The following is a 21,182-nucleotide window of genomic DNA, read 5'->3' as shown; positions in this document are numbered from 1 at the left end:
CCCAAATAGTTTAAAGTCATAATGTATTGTTTGTCCGAATTTTCGTTAGTCATAATTGGTTTTTCTCAGAAACTCGTAACTTTTCAGGATTGCCATAAAACAAACCTAACCTAATCTATCTATAGAATAACCTTACGAAAATCCTGAAAAGTTAACGGTTTCAGTTTTATGACTAACGATAATATGACAAACAATACATTATGAATTAAAACTTTATGGGAAACAAAGGGACCCCGCGAGAGGGAGGCTTCGTAACATTGTGTTTAATCAGTAATATTGGAAAAAGTTCGACTTTCTTTGCAATTCAAAGCTTAAACGATCCAGACATGACAAGAGTAGAAAATGAACCCGAATCAATTCCCAAGAGTAAAAAATGAGACTTTATTAGATGCCTTGCTTAAAATTCGTCTTGAAAGCAATAACTGTCAATGTCACCCTGACAGCTGTGTACCTACTCAGAGGGGCTTGTTTTGTAAGGAGCTTTTATTAGGGGATGCTTATAATTTAATTTTACCTGCTTTTATCTGCTATGAGAGTCCCAGTATACGTTTGAGATAAAATTTGTGTACGGATTTTTTATTCCGACTTGGTTGATGGACGTTATTTCATAAAAAAATCGTGATTGGTAATTTTGTGTTCAATTGTTTTCACATTGTTTGATCCGATATCGGATATCGGATGACCCTTGGAGAAAGGTATCTGCAAAATTGGTTCTAACTCAGTATTCGATCACCCCATGAAGCAAAATATATAGAAGATGTATCATACTCAAACGGCTTTGGGTGTGTCACGTCTGCTAAAAAGTATAGGAATATTTTGTTAACTTTAAAGAAAAATCAGTTATCCAAACGAAAAACATTTAAACCCAATTTCATTCACGTAAACATCTGCCATAGTAATAAAATTCACTAACGAGAAAATGTATCAAATGGCTATTGCGTCTTTTTGCTGAATGCCCCACTTTACAAGAGCAGGCCCATAATAATAATTAAATACGATATTGGCATCGAAAACCACTCGAAGTATAATTTATCGATGACACAAGAGCACCACTATCGTTTAAGTACTAGCCGCAATAAAACTAGACTTCTTTCATTGCATTCATAAAATTGACGATAACCTGGTGTCTCGATATTGGATGGTAATGTTATTGGTATTTATGAGAAACTGCAAATGTTGTGTTTGATGTTGTGTTGTGTTTCATCATAAGTATGAAACGCTGTAACATCTGTCATACTAAAATGTTAAGCAAAAACGACATATTTTACAGCTTTATAACATTATGTATTATAAGAAGGCAGTAAACGAGTTGTCAGTCGCATGATGGTCCTTATATTCCAGTAGAATGAGCTGATATATTTTTGTACAACCAATATTCGTAGAAAAAATACCTCAGAGTAATTTGTATTTAATAAACAGCACACAACTTAATCAATGTGTAAAGACCCCCCTCCCTGAACATGGGAAGAATCATCATCAAAAAATCATATATTGTTGCTTATCTAACAACAATTCAAGTCGGGCTATAAGTCACTGTATGTAGATTAAACTGGCAACTCTACATAACTTATTGTTAGGGTCAAAGGCAGAGCTATCAGGGCCAGCCGGAGGCACCTCGTTTCATGTCACCCCCAAAGAGTTTCGCTATTTTTAAACTCCCCTAAAGCTGTATGTTTTCTTTTGTAGTTCGGAACACATGAATTGTAGATTTCTGAGTTTTATTTGTTTGCAGAATGTTTGAGTTTTTTTGTCTTTTCATTACAATAGAGATGCACATAACTGGGGTTTTGATGTTTCAACTAATACAAACTAAAAATCTGTATGTAGTTACGATGGATTGCTACTTGCTCGGATATTGTTTTATTTATATGTTCGTGTTAGGACCATCAAATTTTCCCTGATAGTTCACAGCTAAACATTTATGATCAATGACAGTATTGACAGTGACTAAATATTATAACCGAACAGTAAAAAAACGCGAAAGTTGAATAATATTTTGGTACTAGAATTTTATTACAATAATATAGAGCAGCGGTCGGCAACCGGCGGTCCGCGAACCTCTCACTTGCGGCCCGCGAGCCCCCCTGGCTATTTTGTATGTGATATTGACAAACGACAATGTCTCATAAAGTCACAAATATTAACAAATTGCGGCCCGCTTCAATTTCGTTAACGACTATGGGACCCTTGGCTGCTAAAAGGTTGCCGACCGCTGATTCAGAGCTTTGGAGTTATGTGAGTGAAATAAAGTACTATTGATGTATTGACCCGGGTATGTCCTTAAACTACGTCCAAGACCACCGGTGGACGGGCAGCAGCGTCCCTCAAATTCGGTGTACTCGACTGCGATCGCCAACCCGCCTGCCAAGCGTGGCGATTATGGCATACACCCCCCAAAGGGGGAGGCCTAGCTATGTTCAGCAGTGGACGTCTTATGGCTGAGATGATGATGATGATGATGATGATGTATTAAACAATTTTGTTTTTTATTGTAACATATTTGGTCCCTTTTCCATTTGCTCAATCTTTAAGACATAAAACGAAATTACAGCTTTACAATATAAAAGATCCTACAAGCCACTTATAATTTTAGGCTGCTTTGAAAGGCGTCTCAATACAGAAATATCAGTCCATTCGAGAACTCGTGTTTAATAATGATAAATTTATATTATAATGTATTGAATTCACAGTGTCATAAATATAATGTAAATGATATAGGAAATGTGAACAGGTTTCACAGTGGGTCAGGAATCGAGTTGTTCGATGGTACAAAGTCACTCGGAAGCAAATGTTATTGACGTGTGTCTTCGCCATACCAAAGACATATGTAACTTCGTATAAGACGAATAAAGTCTAAGGAAAAAACGTGCCTCAGAATTCAAGTAAAAGTCATTCTCGAATAGATGGCGCACACACCTTTAGCCTATCCTCGGCCAGATGGCGTGACGACACCGTTTCATATTTAACAATTTTAACACATAGATATCAGTGAATGAACATGGATCAAAATGATATAAAAATAACAAAATCATTTTATCCATATATATACATTTTTTGATAACTTTGTACGTTTTCATTTTGAGTTTTAGTCGTGTGTCGATAGATGGCAGTAAATTTACAGTGACTACAAAATTTACAATGACAGGACCCCTCTATACTATCTATTCTTTTTGGCCATACGTACCTAATGGCAACAGCCCAATATTTGATTGACCCATATTCTGGATGAACTGAAGTTACGGAGCATTCTATTCAATGATTAGCTAGCTAGTTACTAGAGATAGAAGGGGTTTTTTGTAGCATTACGAAATGAGCATTTAAAACTATGTATAACACTATTTTTTGTACCTAATCAAAGTGGCAGATTTTTGTTTCTTTGTGTTATTATATTTTCAATTAATAGCTATTGCAGAATAGTTTCACAGTGCATACTTATTTCTTTATTATGAAACTTAGTCTATAATAGTAGAGTAGACATGAGTAGTTCGCGAATGCAAGATTCAAATGAAGTACTTCACATGATGTCACTCTTTCATTCACTAGTTCAGCGCGGATTCATTTAGTTCTTTACTTCAGCAGTTCAGTTTAAAAACCTGTTCATTTACTTGCTCATTCGCTTCGAGAGTAACAAGGACGCCATGTTAAACCTTCGATACATAAATTAATTTACTTGAGTGATTCATATTGAATGAAATTATCTATCAAATTCTTCATTCAACTCAATATATCCGCGAATGAGAGAAATGAAACCAATACTTTTGATATAGATGGATCTGTTGAGCTACTGAACTAAACTGAACTAGTGAACTAAAAGAGTGAAGTACTTCACGGCATACGAAAGATGCATATCAATCTTTTCTTTTTAGTGATACATTTTGCGCGTGTCTATATTGTCTATAGTAGAGCCCGTCTAATCAAAGCCTCCATTTTATAGGCTCTTACAGCATAACGAAAAATATTAACACAAGTCGAAAACGCGACAAAAATGCCTATAAATAATACCCACTCAATTCAATTTCCTTTTTAGATATCGTTTGAAAATGGACTTGGCATTTCCGAAAGTTCGTCAAATCGGCGTGTCGTTTGCTGTTTCTCCCGAAATAGTAGCCATTTTAAGAAACAACATTTATTAAATAAAAATTATAAATAACACTTCAAACAATCCTGACTTAATTTTATGAGATCTCTTTTATGTTGAACTCAAATTCTTACTTATAGATATTCTAAAATGAAAAAAAAATTATAATGTCTAATTTTTCTTCACCATTTTTATTATTTTCCTTTCCTATCTCTTTCGACACATAATATCTTATACTTACTTTTAAACGAGCAATTCTTGTATTTATATATATTTGTATATTTCCGGGATCTCGGAAACGGCTATATTCGTTAAATAGGTCTTATCGGGACTCCCTCTGGTCGCATAACAACTTTTGTCATATTTTTAATTGTCATAACACTTTATGTATAAAATTGTAAGTCATAAAAATCTTTAGTCAGAATTATCCTGAGCATAACTGGGTTTTTGTCATAAATTAGTTATGTCATAATTTTTGTAGTCATTAATTTAATTCGCATAAAATTTTAAGTCATCTGCTTGATATCCATAATTGTTTTTCGTTCGAAGTATTGCAGTGCATAACTGCATAGTATTAATATAGTCATAAAAAATTAAGTCATATATTTAGTGGTCATAAAAGAAACTAATCATAATAGGTAGGTAGGTTAGGTTCGTTAGGTTACTTTAGATGCCCGAAGGGCAAACTACGCAGAAATAGGAGCCCCGCGTGAGCGGGGCTCCGTCGAATTAAGTGTTTGGATGGAGATTAGGGAAAAGGTTTTTTTCGAGGAGTTGTTGAGAGGCTAAAATTAGTTTCTTAAATTATTTATGTAAACCATTATGGTTGAAAATTATTATGCTACAAAACGTTATACGTAAAAACCTTATAAATATCGATAAATATGCTTTTAGCTGGTATGACATTTGATTCATTATAATCAAAACCTATATGCACAAATGCATGACAACTGCTGAGTATGTCATCAAATATTATGGCTAAAAATGTATGACACAATATAATATGACTTTTCATTTGTATGCGCAATGATGATTATGACACAAGTTGTTATGCGCATCAAAGGTATGACCTAAACTTGTATGCAACCCAATATGGACCCGTCTTATCTCTGGGATAACGCGCATTTTTAAGTTTTTAACACAATATAGTAAATAAAATACCATTTTTGTAATTTTAAAAGACTCACTTTTGAAAATATTTAATAAACGATTAACATCACAAGACTACAAACTACTAATTGTTCGGCGGCCTCTACTTCCTGCGGCCCCTCACTCCAGCTGTTATTTCAACTAATGTTTCCTTAGGGGTATAGTCGTAAACTCCATTACATAGTTATTATAACGTGTTTTGGCTAGCATTGGGAATTCTGGGCCGATCGAAATGATTTATAGGGTATTGGCCTCTAGGTACGTGTGTGATACGCTTAACCCATGAAATACCCAACACGCTGCAGTGGCGCTTAGTTTGAAATTAATACAACACATAACACATTTCCTAAATGGGTTTTATAAAAAATTAGGGTTTGAGTATCAGTGATCGTTAATTTTCCAGCAATTTTGGTGCAGCATAGTAAATATAAAGGATTTTCTTCAATTTTTTTCTAGGGAGAGGATTGGTTAAGGTTAATATTACTGTTATTAACCCTAATTATCTATTCCTCCTCGAGTAGGGCATACAGATGCTTTTAACCAACAATGCTGCACCAAAATTGCTGGAAAATTAACGATCACTGTTGATTATAACTTTATATTAAATCATAAGTTCAAATCCAAACAATTTTGCATTTTAAGTGAGAATATCAGTTAGTTTCTGAGTTATTTTATGGATATTTTCTCGGACTAAGATTGTTCTATAATATTTGTTTTTATAAGGCTTTTGTTAAGTTTCGACGGTATAAGCATTTATGTTATTTAAACAAGTAAAAATTGCTGAATATATTTGTTTAATTGTGTAATTTACAGACATCGTAAATTTTAAAGCATTTTCGGTGCAGCGGAGTGTTAACGGAATTGGTATAAAGAATTTCAACCCTAATGATTAATTTGCGTTAATTACGTTAATATTAACCTTAATGTACCATTTCAGTTGGAATTATCTATACCAATTCCGTTAACACCACTCCGCTGCACCAAAATGCTATAAAATTTACGATGTCTGGTAACTTATAACAAATTCAAGGGATAAGGCTCTTATGTTTTCCCGGATAACTTCAGTTAAGCAAAAACAATTCATGAAAATTCACAGAATCATTAAAAGAACATTAACTTTCGTCGTTCCGGGATCTCGAAAAATGATCCCGAATTCTAATTTTGCCCTAATTCGACTCCAACAGTTTTTCCTAATTACGTTCCTGTTTTGCCATTCCTGACGCTTGCCAAAGGTGAGTCTCCAATAAATTGCACCAACTAGGGAACACCTCAGTGGGTCGATTTCTGAATTTCCAGCGTTCGATTTTGTCACTCAAAAATCTGTGGAAAACGGCCAATTGATATTTTTGAAATACGAGCAATAGAAATTGGGAATCTAATGATATTGACCACTTGATCCACTTGTTTTCACTTCTATTAGTTGAATTTAAATGCCTAAATAGTAGTAGAGATATATTGAAGGGAGCCATATGAAATCGGGCGCTCGAAATTCAATCGGGTCCCAGATCAGATTATAGTAGCTTTGGTCACTTTTTGTTAAGTAAATATATGACATCTATTTGTTTTGTCCCCTAATATTTATTTATTTACTTACCCACGCACAAAACGTCAGACAAAATTCATCATCATCATCAGCCCTTTATCGCCCACCGCTGAGCATAGGCCTCTTTTCTAGTACCTACGCCACTTATCCCGGTCCTAAGCTAACCTCATCCAGAGTGACCCGCAATTTTCCGGATGTCCTCCAAACGAGCCAACGGACGCCAGGCGCTTCTTTCATCCGAAAGCGGCCACCATTCTGTTAACATTTTAGTCCACCTGCCATCACTCTGCCTAGCAACATGTCCCGACCAACTCCATTTTAGTTTGGTAATGACAAAACCCAAGTCATGCACCTTGCGACACACAAAATGCTTCAGTCAAACCGGGGTTTGATACGGTCACGTCTGAAAATATAGATACGAATGACAAAGTGCCAAAATATGTAAGTATACACCTTAATATATGGGCAATAAGGTCGTGTACACATATTTTTGGCACTTTTTTTGTATCGATATTTTCAGACGTGACTGTACAGGGTGACCCTGGTCTTTTTCATTATAACTAGGTACTACGAATCAAATTAATTCGTTAATTACTTAAAATTGTAATTAACGAATGAAATGCTCAAAGTTGAAAATTAAATTCTATTTATAATTACGTGTACTAATTATACGAATCTCAAGCTTCGCTCTTACTGCCCGATTCGAACTTTAAGATACGTCAAATAGTCTGTATCTTTAGGTATTTAAATAAAAGTAAACAAAATCTACTCTCAAATGGCTTCTTATCTCCTTAAGCCAGTTGAGGGTAGATGAAAACATTACATGATCAAATAATGTAGGTTAAAGTCAGGTCAGGTTATTACTATTTTAATATTAATATAGGCCGGTAGCTTGAACATGTCATGCTCGCTTAAAAGTATTTGCTTACGGTGGCGTCGTTGATCGGGTCGCCACTTTCCCGAATGAAGGTTGAGGGAGGCGATGGCTATGAGATACGCGCCATACTCGTGAACGGGTGCTGTTTGTGGAGACTGGTCTGTTTAAGCTAACATGAGCTATTATACCTACTTAGTAACTTTATTTTTGAGTTTAATTACAGTGAGATGCCTCATTCTGCTCTCGTATATTTCTTTTCTCTTAATGAATGTGTTATACAGGATTTTGACCCTTGGAGACCCTATACATCTCTAAGGATAATTTGATATACTATATAATCTTATAGTTCTGACACCTAAAGACATTTACACCTCTAAATATTATAGATTTTTTTTTGGGTTTTGTATCTGTATTTTTTTATATACTTATTAATATTATAGGTTTTTTATGTAACTCGACACTAAGAAATCATATACATATCTAAATAATTGCAATACGTTAGTTTGAATTGTTAGTTGTATTTTATAAAATTGTTGATATATTGTTATTATTTTTGCTTGTATGTAAATTCAATGTTGACGTGTAAGAGTGCCCTTGTGGCCTATTTGCTGAATAAATGTTGAAGTTTGAAGTTTGAAGGTCGTTCAGTGGCAGATCCAAGCAGTTTTGTATTTGGCCGGTTAACCAATAAATGTTATAACTACCCGAAAATGTACAAATTGTTTGTTTACTTTTATTTAAATACCTAAAGATACAGAGCACTACAGAGTATAGATACGATATGGACAGAGATATATATAACTCCGTATAAGATAAATAAAGTCTAAGAAAAAAACGTGCCTCGGACGGCCAAGGAAAAGTCATTCTCGAATAGATGGCGCCATTACCTTTGGCCTATTCTCGGCTAGATGGCGTTAACGACACCGTTTGGTATTTAACAATGTTAACACATATCAGTGAAAGAACATGGGTCAGTATGGAACAATAAAAAATAAGAATCATTTATCCGTAAACATATTTTGATTATTTTATACATTTTCAATTTTATTTTAAGTTTTAATCGTGTGTCGATAGATGGCAGTAAATGTACCGTGACTACAAAATTGACAATGACAGGACCCCTCTATACTATCTATTCTCTTTGATATGGATTAGATTTCAGTGTCAAAAGTTCCTTTTTTGTTTGAAGAAACGTCACTTTGACATTGACCTCTAAATATTATAGATTTTTTTTTGTGTTTTGTATCTGTATTTTTTATGTAATTCGACATTAAGAGACCATATACATCTCTTAGTAATTGTAATACGTTAGATTGAATTGTTAGTTTTATTTTATAAAACTGTTGATGTTATTATTTTTCCTTGTATGTAAATTCAATGATGACGTGTAAAAGTGCCCTTGTGGCCTATTTGCTGAATAAATGTTGATGTTTGATGTTTGACATATCTAATCCATATCGTGTCTAGACGTAATATTTGACGTATTTTAAAGTTCGAATCGGGCCATTAGACTGGTTCGCCTAAGACGCTACGCTTGGAGAGCGATAGAAATAGGAGCCTTGATAACGCAACCCGGAGGCCACAATGCCCTAACTTCATATGAATTTCTAAGCACTTATGTCGTTTTATAATCAAAAGCAAGGGCTCGGCTTTTGTTAACAAATTATCCTTTTCACGAGTTCGCGCTTTATCTTATCTAAGTCTAAAATTAAATTTACTTTTGCAAATGGGATTTTAGTTTTTAATTATTAGAGCAACAGCGGTTTTACATTATAAACTCATACCTACTATAAGTAGTTTTATTCTTGTAACTACATTACGGTTTAGTAGATACGAAAAATAAGTTTAAAGCTGCCTATTGGCATCGGTATCATATTATGATTTGGAATAAGTTTTTGGCAAAAAAAACATTTTTGTATAAACTTTTATCGCTCACTGTACTTTTCTTTCCACAGGCAACTAATACTAATCGATACTATTCTAAAAACCCAAAACACAATTAGGTTTCATTGTTTTATTACAGAGTTACTATGGCCATTTCCTGTCCCATCATCATACGTATGTAAATATTTTTCACCTCAGCAGCTCGAACAAGGGTACTTTGCTTCTTAAAAATAGTGAGCAAAATGCGATTTTGCTCACTGAGTGAGACAAAATGACATTCAAGTGACCTTTATAGTCAAATGTCATTTCAACATGCGGGGTCTAATACAAGTTCGAAATACTTGGGTTCTATTATCTCTGTCCCTTTCACACTGTTAGCAAAAAGAAACAGACGAAAAAAAGTTCAAACGACATTCAACGGTATATTGACTGTTTATAATAGACCCCCGAAAAACTTCAGAACGCATCGTTCCAAACCACGTACGAGCTCCATACGAGTATGAATTCTAAATAATTATTTAATTAAAATAAAGTTTAAGATTTGATAAAAATACTATATTTTAGGTATTTTATTGTACAATTAAAATAATGAACTCAAAAAATACACAGATTATCACGCAAAATTAATTATTTTACTTTTAAGAATTTCTACTATAGTTGACAAATAGTACGTATCCGCAATTCGGACCGTATCTTACAAAGTTCTTTTTTTACAAAAAAAGTTGTTAGTTGAAGTGTCAGATGATGTTTCTTTATTTCCATATTATTTTACTGAAATTTATTATTACGTTTTGTTTTTGTGTTAGATTGCGGTAATTTGTAGCATTACCTTCCTTCCTTTTTCTGCGTACTATATTCCAATTCCAACAATTAGCTTTCCGCGTCCGATCATTCTGACTTGCTTATGTCTTCGATCACATTACGATACTTCGTGAATTATATCTGAAATTTACAGACGTTAATAAGACTCTCAAAGTCCTTATCAACCCTCGGGATACATGGGAAGACTGGGACTTCTGCCTGGCTTACTTTGGGCTATTATTTCTATGACTTTCAATATGCAATGCGGCCCTAAGCCACCTCAATACATACCTTTAGGCTTTTCCAATTGTTTTATGTAATTTTAGGGAAATTTCATTAATTTTAATGGTGAATATTCCGGGATTCTTTCATTGTTTACATTTTGCAAGATGATTGACGTAACCCGTCAATCACTCTTCAACTGTTCGGATTTCACCACTAAAAAGGCTAGTCTGTATATTTTCGGCAAAGGTTATTCTAAATTTCGTTACAAATAATAACTGGTACTCAACTAATTTTAAATTTCAAATTATGTAATTCTAGTTCTTAAGTTCACCTATAAAAGCGGTACAACCGTCATTCTGACTCCAGTTTGTCGCCAGCTCTCTTCTGAGTAGATTCTAAATTAAGGGTCCGTGCGGGGCCAAGTGAGCCCCGCACCTTCAAGAAACCCTCCTCTTCCTGGCGTAACTTCTTAACATAAATACCACAACTATAAAATACGAACAACGTGCGCCCCTTGAAGTCGTTAAGCCTCCCAGAACTGGTGGCCCTCGCTGCGCGCCCGTGTGCGCCCTCCTTGACGCCGCGCGCCTGTGCGCGCCCTCCTTGACGCCGCGTGCCTGTGCGCGCCCTCCTTGACGCCGCGTGCCTGTGCGCGCCCTCCTTGACGCCGCGTGCCTGTGCGCGCCCTCCTTGACGCCGCGTGCCTGTGCGCGCCCTCCTTGACGCCGCGTGCCTGTGCGCGCCCTCCTTGACGCCGCGTGCCTGTGCGCGCCCTCCTTGACGCCGCGTGCCTGTGCGCGCCCTCCTTGACGCCGCGTGCCCGTGCGTACCCTCCTTGACGCCGCGCGCCTGTGCGCGCCCTCCTTGACGCCGCGTGCCTCTGCGCGCCCTCCTTGACGCCGCGTGCCTGTGCGCGCCCTCCTTGACGCCGCGCGCCTGTGCGCGCCCTGCTTGACGCCGCGCGCCTGTGCGCGCCCTCCTTGACGCCGCGCGCCTGTACGCGCCCTGCTTGACGCCGCGCGCCTGTGCGCGCCCTGCTTGACGCCGTGCGCCTGTGCGCGCGCGCCCTCCTAGACGCCGCGCGCCTGTGCGCGCCCTTCTAGTTACCACGCGCCTAAACGCGTGAACGCGTTTCTCCAGGCGCCGCATCCCGGAGCATCGGTCTACCTACTACGCTACCACCGCTACCCTGTGTTACTGGACGATCCTAAATCTCAGAAGTGCCATGTTGACCCACCCATACAAACCTGGAAAATAAACGTTACCTACCCCTGAGTCCTTACTTTTATCACTTCTCCCCTTCTCCAACCTTCAACCTTCCAGCTGCTCAGTTGCGTGCTCTACCAACTCATTGGCAGAGCACGTAACGCGACAGTTTTGGCGCCCAACGGTATATATCTTCCAGGTCTTGAGCTATCACAAAATTCTAAATTAAAGACACCATCCGCGTCTATAAATTTTTAATCTTTCGGTCTAATTTTCTTAAACTAAATTTTCTTTTACTCTATTAGTCAATATGGCACTTAGCATCTAAAAACTAAATAACTTAGGCGAGACTCTCTTTTTATCACTTTTATTTATTTATAACTTGTATTTTTTATAGTTCTTTAACTTTGTGACTAATCATATTTTTCTTTCTTCAGCCTTCTACTCGGCTCCTTCTTCTCCTTTTCCCCTTCCTCAAGCTCGCCCATCCTTCATCAATCCTCATTCTCCACGTCTTCATTTCCATCAAGTGTGTGTGTATGCTCATATTGTAAATAGTTCTCCATATTTTTGGGTGGCTTATCAGCCAGGTGCCCCTCTCCCTTTCTTTTTCTCTTCATCCAGAGCGGTAGGCCAACTCTGTCAAAAAATAAGCCTCATGGTCATTTTTTTACTCTACTGTGGTAGGTCTACCCCTACCACAAACTTAAGTAGGCTCTAAACCTACTCTCTACTCGGCTCTAAACCGACTAGGGTATTTCTTGTATATATGTGAGCGGTTGACTACTCGTTAAATAAGCCATAGGTCATCTTAATCTTATCATCTTTTCCAGTGGAGCGGCTGACTACTCCCTTCTATAAAAAAGCCTAGGTCATAGCGAGGACTTCTTAGGAGTGTGCGTCATTGAATGTGAACCACATCCCCTTCCTTTGAAAGAGACTTACGAATGTGTGATTATGACAGGTGATGTATGAGTGCAGGGAAGTTCCTCGGTCTTTTCATCTTCTTCTTCCATTCTATCACTCATTCTCTCATCCCATTTCTCATACTACTACGAGCTTGCTTTCTCTTTCCCTCTTCTCTGACTAACCTACATACTTACGTACCCTTCTTACTTTCCCCCAACCTCTCTAATTTACTCTCTAAACAAAAAAAAACTTTGCCTTATTAAGACTACGTCAAAGTTTTTTTTTCCGAGGTTTTTGGGGTAATGTAGCATTACCTTCCTTCCTTTTTCTGCGTACTATATTCCAATTCCAGCAATTAGCTTTCCGCGTCCGATCATTCTGACTTGCTTATGTCTTCGATCACATTACGATACTTCGTGAATTATATCTGAAATTTACAGACGTTAATAAGACTCTCAAAGTCCTTATCAACCCTCGGGATACATGGGAAGACTGGGACTTCTGCCTGGCTTACTTTGGGCTATTATTTCTATGACTTTCAATATGCAATGCGGCCCTAAGCCACCTCAATACATACCTTTAGGCTTTTCCAATTGTTTTATGTAATTTTAGGGAAATTTCATTAATTTTAATGGTGAATATTCCGGGATTCTTTCATTGTTTACATTTTGCAAGATGATTGACGTAACCCGTCAATCACTCTTCAACTGTTCGGATTTCACCACTAAAAAGGCTAGTCTGTATATTTTCGGCAAAGGTTATTCTAAATTTCGTTACAAATAATAACTGGTACTCAACTAATTTTAAATTTCAAATTATGTAATTCTAGTTCTTAAGTTCACCTATAAAAGCGGTACAACCGTCATTCTGACTCCAGTTTGTCGCCAGCTCTCTTCTGAGTAGATTCTAAATTAAGGGTCCGTGCGGGGCCAAGTGAGGCCCCGCACCTTCAAGAAACCCTCCTCTTCCTGGCGTAACTTCTTAACATAAATACCACAACTATAAAATACGAACAACGTGCGCCCCTTGAAGTCGTTAAGCCTCCCAGATTTGGTGGCCCTCGCTGCGCGCCCGTGTGCGCCCTCCTTGACGCCGCGCGCCTGTGCGCGCCCTCCTTGACGCCGCGTGCCTGTGCGCGCCCTCCTTGACGCCGCGCGCCTGTGCGCGCCCTCCTTGACGCCGCGTGCCTGTGCGCGCCCTCCTTGACGCCGCGTGCCCGTGCGTACCCTCCTTGACGCCGCGCGCCTGTGCGCGCCCTCCTTGACGCCGCGTGCCTCTGCGCGCCCTCCTTGACGCCGCGTGCCTGTGCGCGCCCTCCTTGACGCCGCGCGCCTGTGCGCGCCCTGCTTGACGCCGCGCGCCTGTGCGCGCCCTGCTTGACGCCGCGCGCCTGTGCGCGCCCTCCTTGACGCCGCGCGCCTGTACGCGCCCTGCTTGACGCCGCGCGCCTGTGCGCGCCCTGCTTGACGCCGCGCGCCTGTGCGCGCCCTGCTTGATGCCGCGCGCCTGTGCGCGCCCTGCTTGACGCCGTGCGCCTGTGCGCGCGCGCCCTCCTAGACGCCGCGCGCCTGTGCGCGCCCTTCTAGTTACCACGCGCCTAAACGCGTGAACGCGTTTCTCCAGGCGCCGCATCCCGGAGCATCGGTCTACCTACTACGCTACCACCGCTACCCTGTGTTACTGGACGATCCTAAATCTCAGAAGTGCCATGTTGACCCACCCATACAAACCTGGAAAATAAACGTTACCTACCCCTGAGTCCTTACTTTTATCACTTCTCCCCTTCTCCAACCTTCAACCTTCCAGCTGCTCAGTTGCGTGCTCTACCAACTCATTGGCAGAGCACGTAACGCGACAAATTAAACTTAATTGTTTGTATATCTTAAGAAAACATGAGTGCATAGGTATTAAGAAACGAAGAAGGATTACATTTTTCAAGTTGTCTAATAGACCAGGTATGTTCTCACTGCTAAGGTGTGAAAAATTTTGTGTACTACACGAGATCAAAGTTATTTACATCTCGTGCGCTTTTGAGTCCCTTACTACGCTCAAGATTCTAAATTAGATTCACTCGCTACGCTCGTGAATCTATTATAGAATCTTTCGCTTGCACGGGACTCAAAATAAGCACTCGCAGAAATATCAAACTTTGATCTCTTGTTGTACAAATAACTATTCACATGTTAGGTAATGTTTAGCTAACGTACCTTTATTTTACGACTTTTGGCCCGCCATCCAGACGCATTTTTCTTCTCTAGGGACCGTGCATTTTGGCAAATAGCATGTATTGGTTCCGACACTGGCTCTTATGTATGTAGGTACATATCTGTATGCAAATTTTCATGATATCATATGAGCAATAGCAGAAACAAGTTTATATTTCCAATAATGTGTCATTACTTAATATTAATTATGTTTCTCGATGGTATATTTATACTGTTTCTTATTTCATTGTTTTTGCAGTGATTTTTTTTCTTTTGCAAACTACATATATTAATATACCTAGTGTTTGAGTTCTATTACTTATGTAACAACCACGGCAGACTACCCGACTACCCACATCTTAAGTAATAATTTCTGATTGATTTAATTTTTATTATTACTTTTTCCATCATGACTCCTCAGGCAATGGCAATATTCCACTGACTCTTAGCAGGAGATCTAAGGTCCCGTTTTCTGCTGAGAATGTTGCTGCAGAGTGAATCATATTTTTCTTGTCGCCCACCGCGTCCACGTTACATTACGGCCGCCTGGGTGGATCATGTCATGTTCATATTAGCAGAACGTAGTAAGTACCTATAACATTTTATCTAACAAACTATGCTTCTATTGTACCTTCCTGACCGGACAGAATACCAACAAATAAAGTTGATCCACCTAGTACGAAATGGCCGGGAATTGAAGTTATAAAACAGAAGCTAGTCAGCAAAATCACTTCGTGTTTTATATAGACAGGAAGAATTTTTATTTAAGGATTCCGGGACTGGGCAGTCAGCATGAGAAAATGTTCAATGGCTGGAAAGTGCAGGGGTCAAAATGTCCATACGAACTGGCTGTCTATGTGGTAAAAAGTATGAACGTTGTAATGCCTTAGTGTCAAAATGTACATATAATCGTGGTCACAATGGTCTAGTGACAAATGGTACACATCTTAAAATTCAAGTACAACAAAAGGGGTGATAGACGAAACGCTTGATTGATATAACGTGCTTAAGTTTAAATGAATAACTGTCAAAAAATTAACTAGACATGAAAAAAAATTGGTGTTTTTCTCCAGCATATCCACTTTACCACGTGAAACTGCACCACTACAGCTGGAGTTAGATGCATATATTGCTGCTTGATTGTACTTTTAAAAATACTAACGGCAATAATCATATGTCGCACTCCAGCGGGCGATATGCGGGCACATCAAAAGTAAGTTTCACATATAAATCAATATATTTTCAAGTTTTCAGAATAAGGTATTTTTACTAAGTGTCCTATGTTATTGGTAAAATACTGTTGTACCAATTTCTTTCCCTCCCCTTTTGTCCGCCACTCGTCGCGGCTCATGACATGTTCCCGCCAGTCTGTACGAAATGTGTAACTCGTCCCGCCATTTTTTTTAACTATAAGTACTAAAAAATCTACATGGGAAAATTCTGATCACGCAAAAGTATGTTATTTTTTACCTCTCTGTATATTGTATTTATCAATAAATTAATTTTATTTCTACGCTGGTAGTTGCATATTTAAGACTGATACATGATAACAGGGATTCCGGGACTGGGCAGTCAGCATGAGAAAATGTTCAATGGCTGGAAAGTGCAGGGGTCAAAATGTCCATACGAACTGGCTGTCTATGTGGTAAAAAGTATGAACGTTGTAATGCCTTAGTGTCAAAATGTACATATAATCGTGGTCACAATGGTCTAGTGACAAATGGTACACATCTTAAAATTCAAGTACAACAAAAGGGGTGATAGACGAAACGCTTGATTGATATAACGTGCTTAAGTTTAAATGAATAACTGTCAAAAAATTAACTAGACATGAAAAAAAATTGGTGTTTTTCTCCAGCATATCCACTTTACCACGTGAAACTGCACCACTACAGCTGGAGTTAGATGCATATATTGCTGCTTGATTGTACTTTTAAAAATACTAACGGCAATAATCATATGTCGCACTCCAGCGGGCGATATGCGGGCACATCAAAAGTAAGTTTCACATATAAATCAATATATTTTCAAGTTTTCAGAATAAGGTATTTTTACTAAGTGTCCTATGTTATTGGTAAAATACTGTTGTACCAATTTCTTTCCCTCCCCTTTTGTCCGCCACTCGTCGCGGCTCATGACATGTTCCCGCCAGTCTGTACGAAATGTGTAACTCGTCCCGCCATTTTTTTTAACTATAAGTACTAAAAAATCTACATGGGAAAATTCTGATCACGCAAAAGTATGTTATTTTTTACCTCTCTGTATATTGTATTTATCAATAAATTAATTTTATTTCTACGCTGGTAGTTGCATATTTAAGACTGATACATGATAACAGGTTAGTTACAAATACTAAGTATGTATACTAGTAAATAACGTTGTTTTTTGGAAACCTTACCACATGACGTGCCCGCAAATTCCCCTACGAGCGACAACTACGTCTGATTAAAGTAAAGCCCGCACGCGGCCTAACAAACAGACTGTATACCAGTTGCGTAACCTGGATATACCTAGATTTATAGATTCCTACAAGTGACCTTTCGCCATATGATTAAATAAATAAATTACGACACATCATTACAAATTATTTTATTTCAATTTATAAAGTACCGTAAGTTACGAACATAAATCACAATCAGCTACCTCCTTAATTAGGCACTTAAACTAAAAAAATACTTCAATTAGGCACTTAAACTAAAAAATTACTTTACTTATTCACAAACTAAAAAAAACCTTCATTTAAGCACTTAAACTAAAAAAATGGGTACGTTTGTAGTATAATTAGCACTTATTCTTTATTTTGTAATCTAATTATTGTAGTTTTTTTCATTTTTCTTCAACTTCACAATACACTTCAAGAAATTAGTAATAGTAATCTCTTTGTTCTTCAATTGTTGTAACTTTTTTTTATAATTTTTATCAAATAAAATGTCACATTTTCTTCTCTTTACATTTTCAAATAGCACATCTTTAGCTTTTGATTCTTGATAGATGGCTTCCTTTCTTAAAAAGAGAATAAATTGAAATAAGCTTGGATTAGCCCGCATTCTTTTATTTAACCTACTATGCCACCCCTCCAACGCGTTGTTGGTGCGATGTCTCTCACCTGCACAGCTGATTTCTGCCAAAAGTGATTTTGACAACCATTGTTTATTAAAATACTTTTCAAACTTCTCTATTGGGGTGGTTTCACGTTGACTGCCCACTCCCGGAATGGATCTGTTATGCTTGGGCAAACTAGACATTATTTCAGCCCACCCTTGTAATATTAGATCGGCTGGTAAGAAAGGCAAATATGACGCTAATTCTGCTAACTTGCGGCCATCTTTAGTGTCTTCTAGTTTAAGTTCCTCAGATTTTCTCCATATAGCCTTGTTGTAGTGAAAAAAACATCCACTTACGTCGCATTCAGGGTAAACTTCTTTGAAGGCATTTATAGCAGCTCTTTCGTAATCAGTTTTATATTTTTTTACGCACATGCCTAACTCATTTCTCAGGTAATTGAAGAGTCGTAAGTAGGTGTTTGTGGTTTTATCAGGAAGCAATGCATATAGCATTGGTATGATATTAGTTTGCTCTTCTGTGCTATTTACATCCATATGTATAGTAAATAGCTGCTCAAACGGTTGAGGAGTTATTTTGAACGTGCCATCTCCAAAGAATATTGTGTCATCACTTTTATTTTTTAATACTTTTCTCGAGTATTTGGTGCCGAATAATAAAATTTTATCGTCATTTCCATCCTCCCAAATTAAAAAATTTTGTCTTAATATTATTGGTACTTCGACGTCTTGTAGTGTTTTGAAAGACGTCGATTTGACCTGCAAAAACTCCTTTCGTGCTCTATACAATGACCTTTTTTTATTTTCAAATAATGGAATCGTACAATCATCCGAATCTTCATCTGTGTCCATATCCCGACTATAAACATCTTCAAATATTTTTTGAACGGATTCATAGGACTCGCAAACCATTTTTCTGCATTTTTGATAAGCTAGGTGATTTTTATTTTTCGACGAGGATGGCTCACAAGTATGTGCACTTTTTCGCACAATCTTTGTTCGACTGGCGTTTAAGGTAATCGATGAACCACACGACAGACGGTTTATGCACTTCCATAGAGTGGACCCACTTGGATTATGCACGCCCAAAGTATATCTATGTACACCAAGTAACAGTGAATCCCTGCCTTTTTGAGTTTTACTGAATATCAGTTTTTCGCTTTCTTCTTGCATTGTAACTGAATAACTCCGAGAAACATTATAAAGTGACATTAAACATTGTTTTAGTATTTATCAGTCATAATGCAAGTTACTTTTTAATCTAAAGTGGCCAATATAAATTGACAGAGATAGGTTGAATGCTATGTAAAGAGGTAGGTACGTAACGTAATTTAGTCATAGTGAAGTCGTCGTAGTAATTCTGAATACCTGAATTCATAGCTGGGCGAGTAACTATAAATATCGCCGTGTCTCTTTTATTTTCACGGGAGTGCTTATCTTTTGTTCGTGTTTATAGCCGATAGCTCATAGCTAACAGGTACATACCTGGTGGGATTTTACGTCTACTGTACAAGTAATGTTTAAATATACAAGCAAAATTGTTTTAAGATATAAGAGGGAAACGAGCAGACAAATCGCCAGATGATAAGCGATTAAAATCACCAAAGAACACTCACAACCACTTCAGTGAAAGGACTGTCTTGTATATATCGTTTAGATATGATTGAGCTTCACTGGAGTTACATAGTTAAAAATAAATAAATGACTAAACATTAAATTTTAACCTTTATTATTTAATTCTAGTCTACAGCCTAAAATGACCTTATTCTATTAGGGCAGACGACACGGTAACATTTATCAACTGTAGAGTACTTTTATAAATTTGTATGATGTCTGCTGTGTGGATTTCATTAAAATCAGTAACTGATGCACTATAATTTAATACATGGTCCCAGTTTTCAGATTCTAAATGTTGACGGCACACCCTTGCATCTCGTGGCACATAAAAATTATGTTTTGATAAAAGCATGGCCTTTGAAAGATACGGGATATGGAGAAGATCCATCGCGGGGCATTCACTAAAAATGCATCGGCTGCTATCGGTTATTGCTCGTTTTAGTGTAGGACGAGACCTGGAATCATATGTGTTATTTAACTCGAAGTAGCTCATATTTTTCAATATTTTACCACAATTTTTAATTGCTAAATTCTTTATTGCTAAATCAATCACAAATTGACAGTTAGTATTTTTAATAACTGACGTTCACATTCTAGTGGCTTGTATTATTTTTACCTTATATTTAGCATGAAGTTTTTAAATCTAGCTGAGTGTCTATATAGATATAGCTATTATTAGTTTGATGTTGATGAGTACACACACAGGCATGTTTATTTTTAGAAACATGGTTTACTGTCATCCGCGTCTAAGGCAATTTCGTCGAATGAAATTCTGGTTATTCGCGTATAAGGCAATTTGCGTTTCTAGTACTATGCGTAATTTGAACATACCGGCCATTTGCGTAATAAAATTCGGGTAATCTACGTAACTGGTAATTTGTGTACGAAATTCTGGTCATCCGCGTATAAGGTAATTTGCGTTTCTGGCACTATGCGTCTGAACGCTTTTTTTAACCGCCGCAAAACGAAACTGAACAAAAATCTGAGAATTTTTCACTTATAAAAATTATTTCCCTCAAACGTAATGCATTGATCTAGAACTGTACAACTTTTGTAAAATTTGGAGTAAAACCAAACGTTTTAGTTAGAATAAAGCTTTATACCATGTACAAAAAGGAAACATTATTACCGTGATGCATTTACGCATGTGTTCGCGTTGGCTATTATACATTATGGCACTTGTTTAATTGGACCTGAACACATTTTAACTGCCGTCCATTTGAACCACTGCAAATTTTGAAATTTTTACTTTTTGCCATATACACAGCCGGTCCGTATGGACATTTTGACACTAAGGCATTACAACGTTCATACTTTTTACCACATAGACAGCCAGTTCGTATGGACATTTTGACCCCTGCACTTTCCAGCCATTGAACATTTTCTCATGCTGACTGCCCAGTCCCGGAATCATAACAGGTTAGTTACAAATACTAAGTATGTATACTAGTAAATAACGTTGTTTTTTGGAAACCTTACCACATGACGTGCCCGCAAATTCCCCTACGAGCGACAACTACGTCTGATTAAAGTAAAGCCCGCACGCGGCCTAACAAACAGACTGTATACCAGTTGCGTAACCTGGATATACCTAGATTTATAGATTCCTACAAGTGACCTTTCGCCA

General features: G+C 37.7%; 1 long non-coding RNA gene across 1 annotated transcript; it reads right to left on the bottom strand.

Annotated features, from left to right (window-relative positions):
• Positions 1-17,450: 17,450 nt before the first annotated feature.
• On the bottom strand, positions 17,451-20,819 carry LOC134794807 (uncharacterized). Its single transcript, XR_010144726.1, has 2 exons — positions 20,685-20,819; positions 17,451-20,010 (listed from the first exon to the last, which is right to left on the bottom strand). It is a non-coding gene; the product is annotated as an uncharacterized LOC134794807 (long non-coding RNA).
• Positions 20,820-21,182: the final 363 nt, after the last annotated feature.

The sequence above is a fragment of the Cydia splendana genome, chromosome 11 (assembly GCF_910591565.1).
Source record: "Cydia splendana chromosome 11, ilCydSple1.2, whole genome shotgun sequence".
Lineage (NCBI taxonomy): Eukaryota > Metazoa > Arthropoda > Insecta > Lepidoptera > Tortricidae > Cydia > Cydia splendana.
Note: the sequence above shows the minus strand (reverse complement) of the source record. Positions and strands in the feature narration are given on the sequence as shown.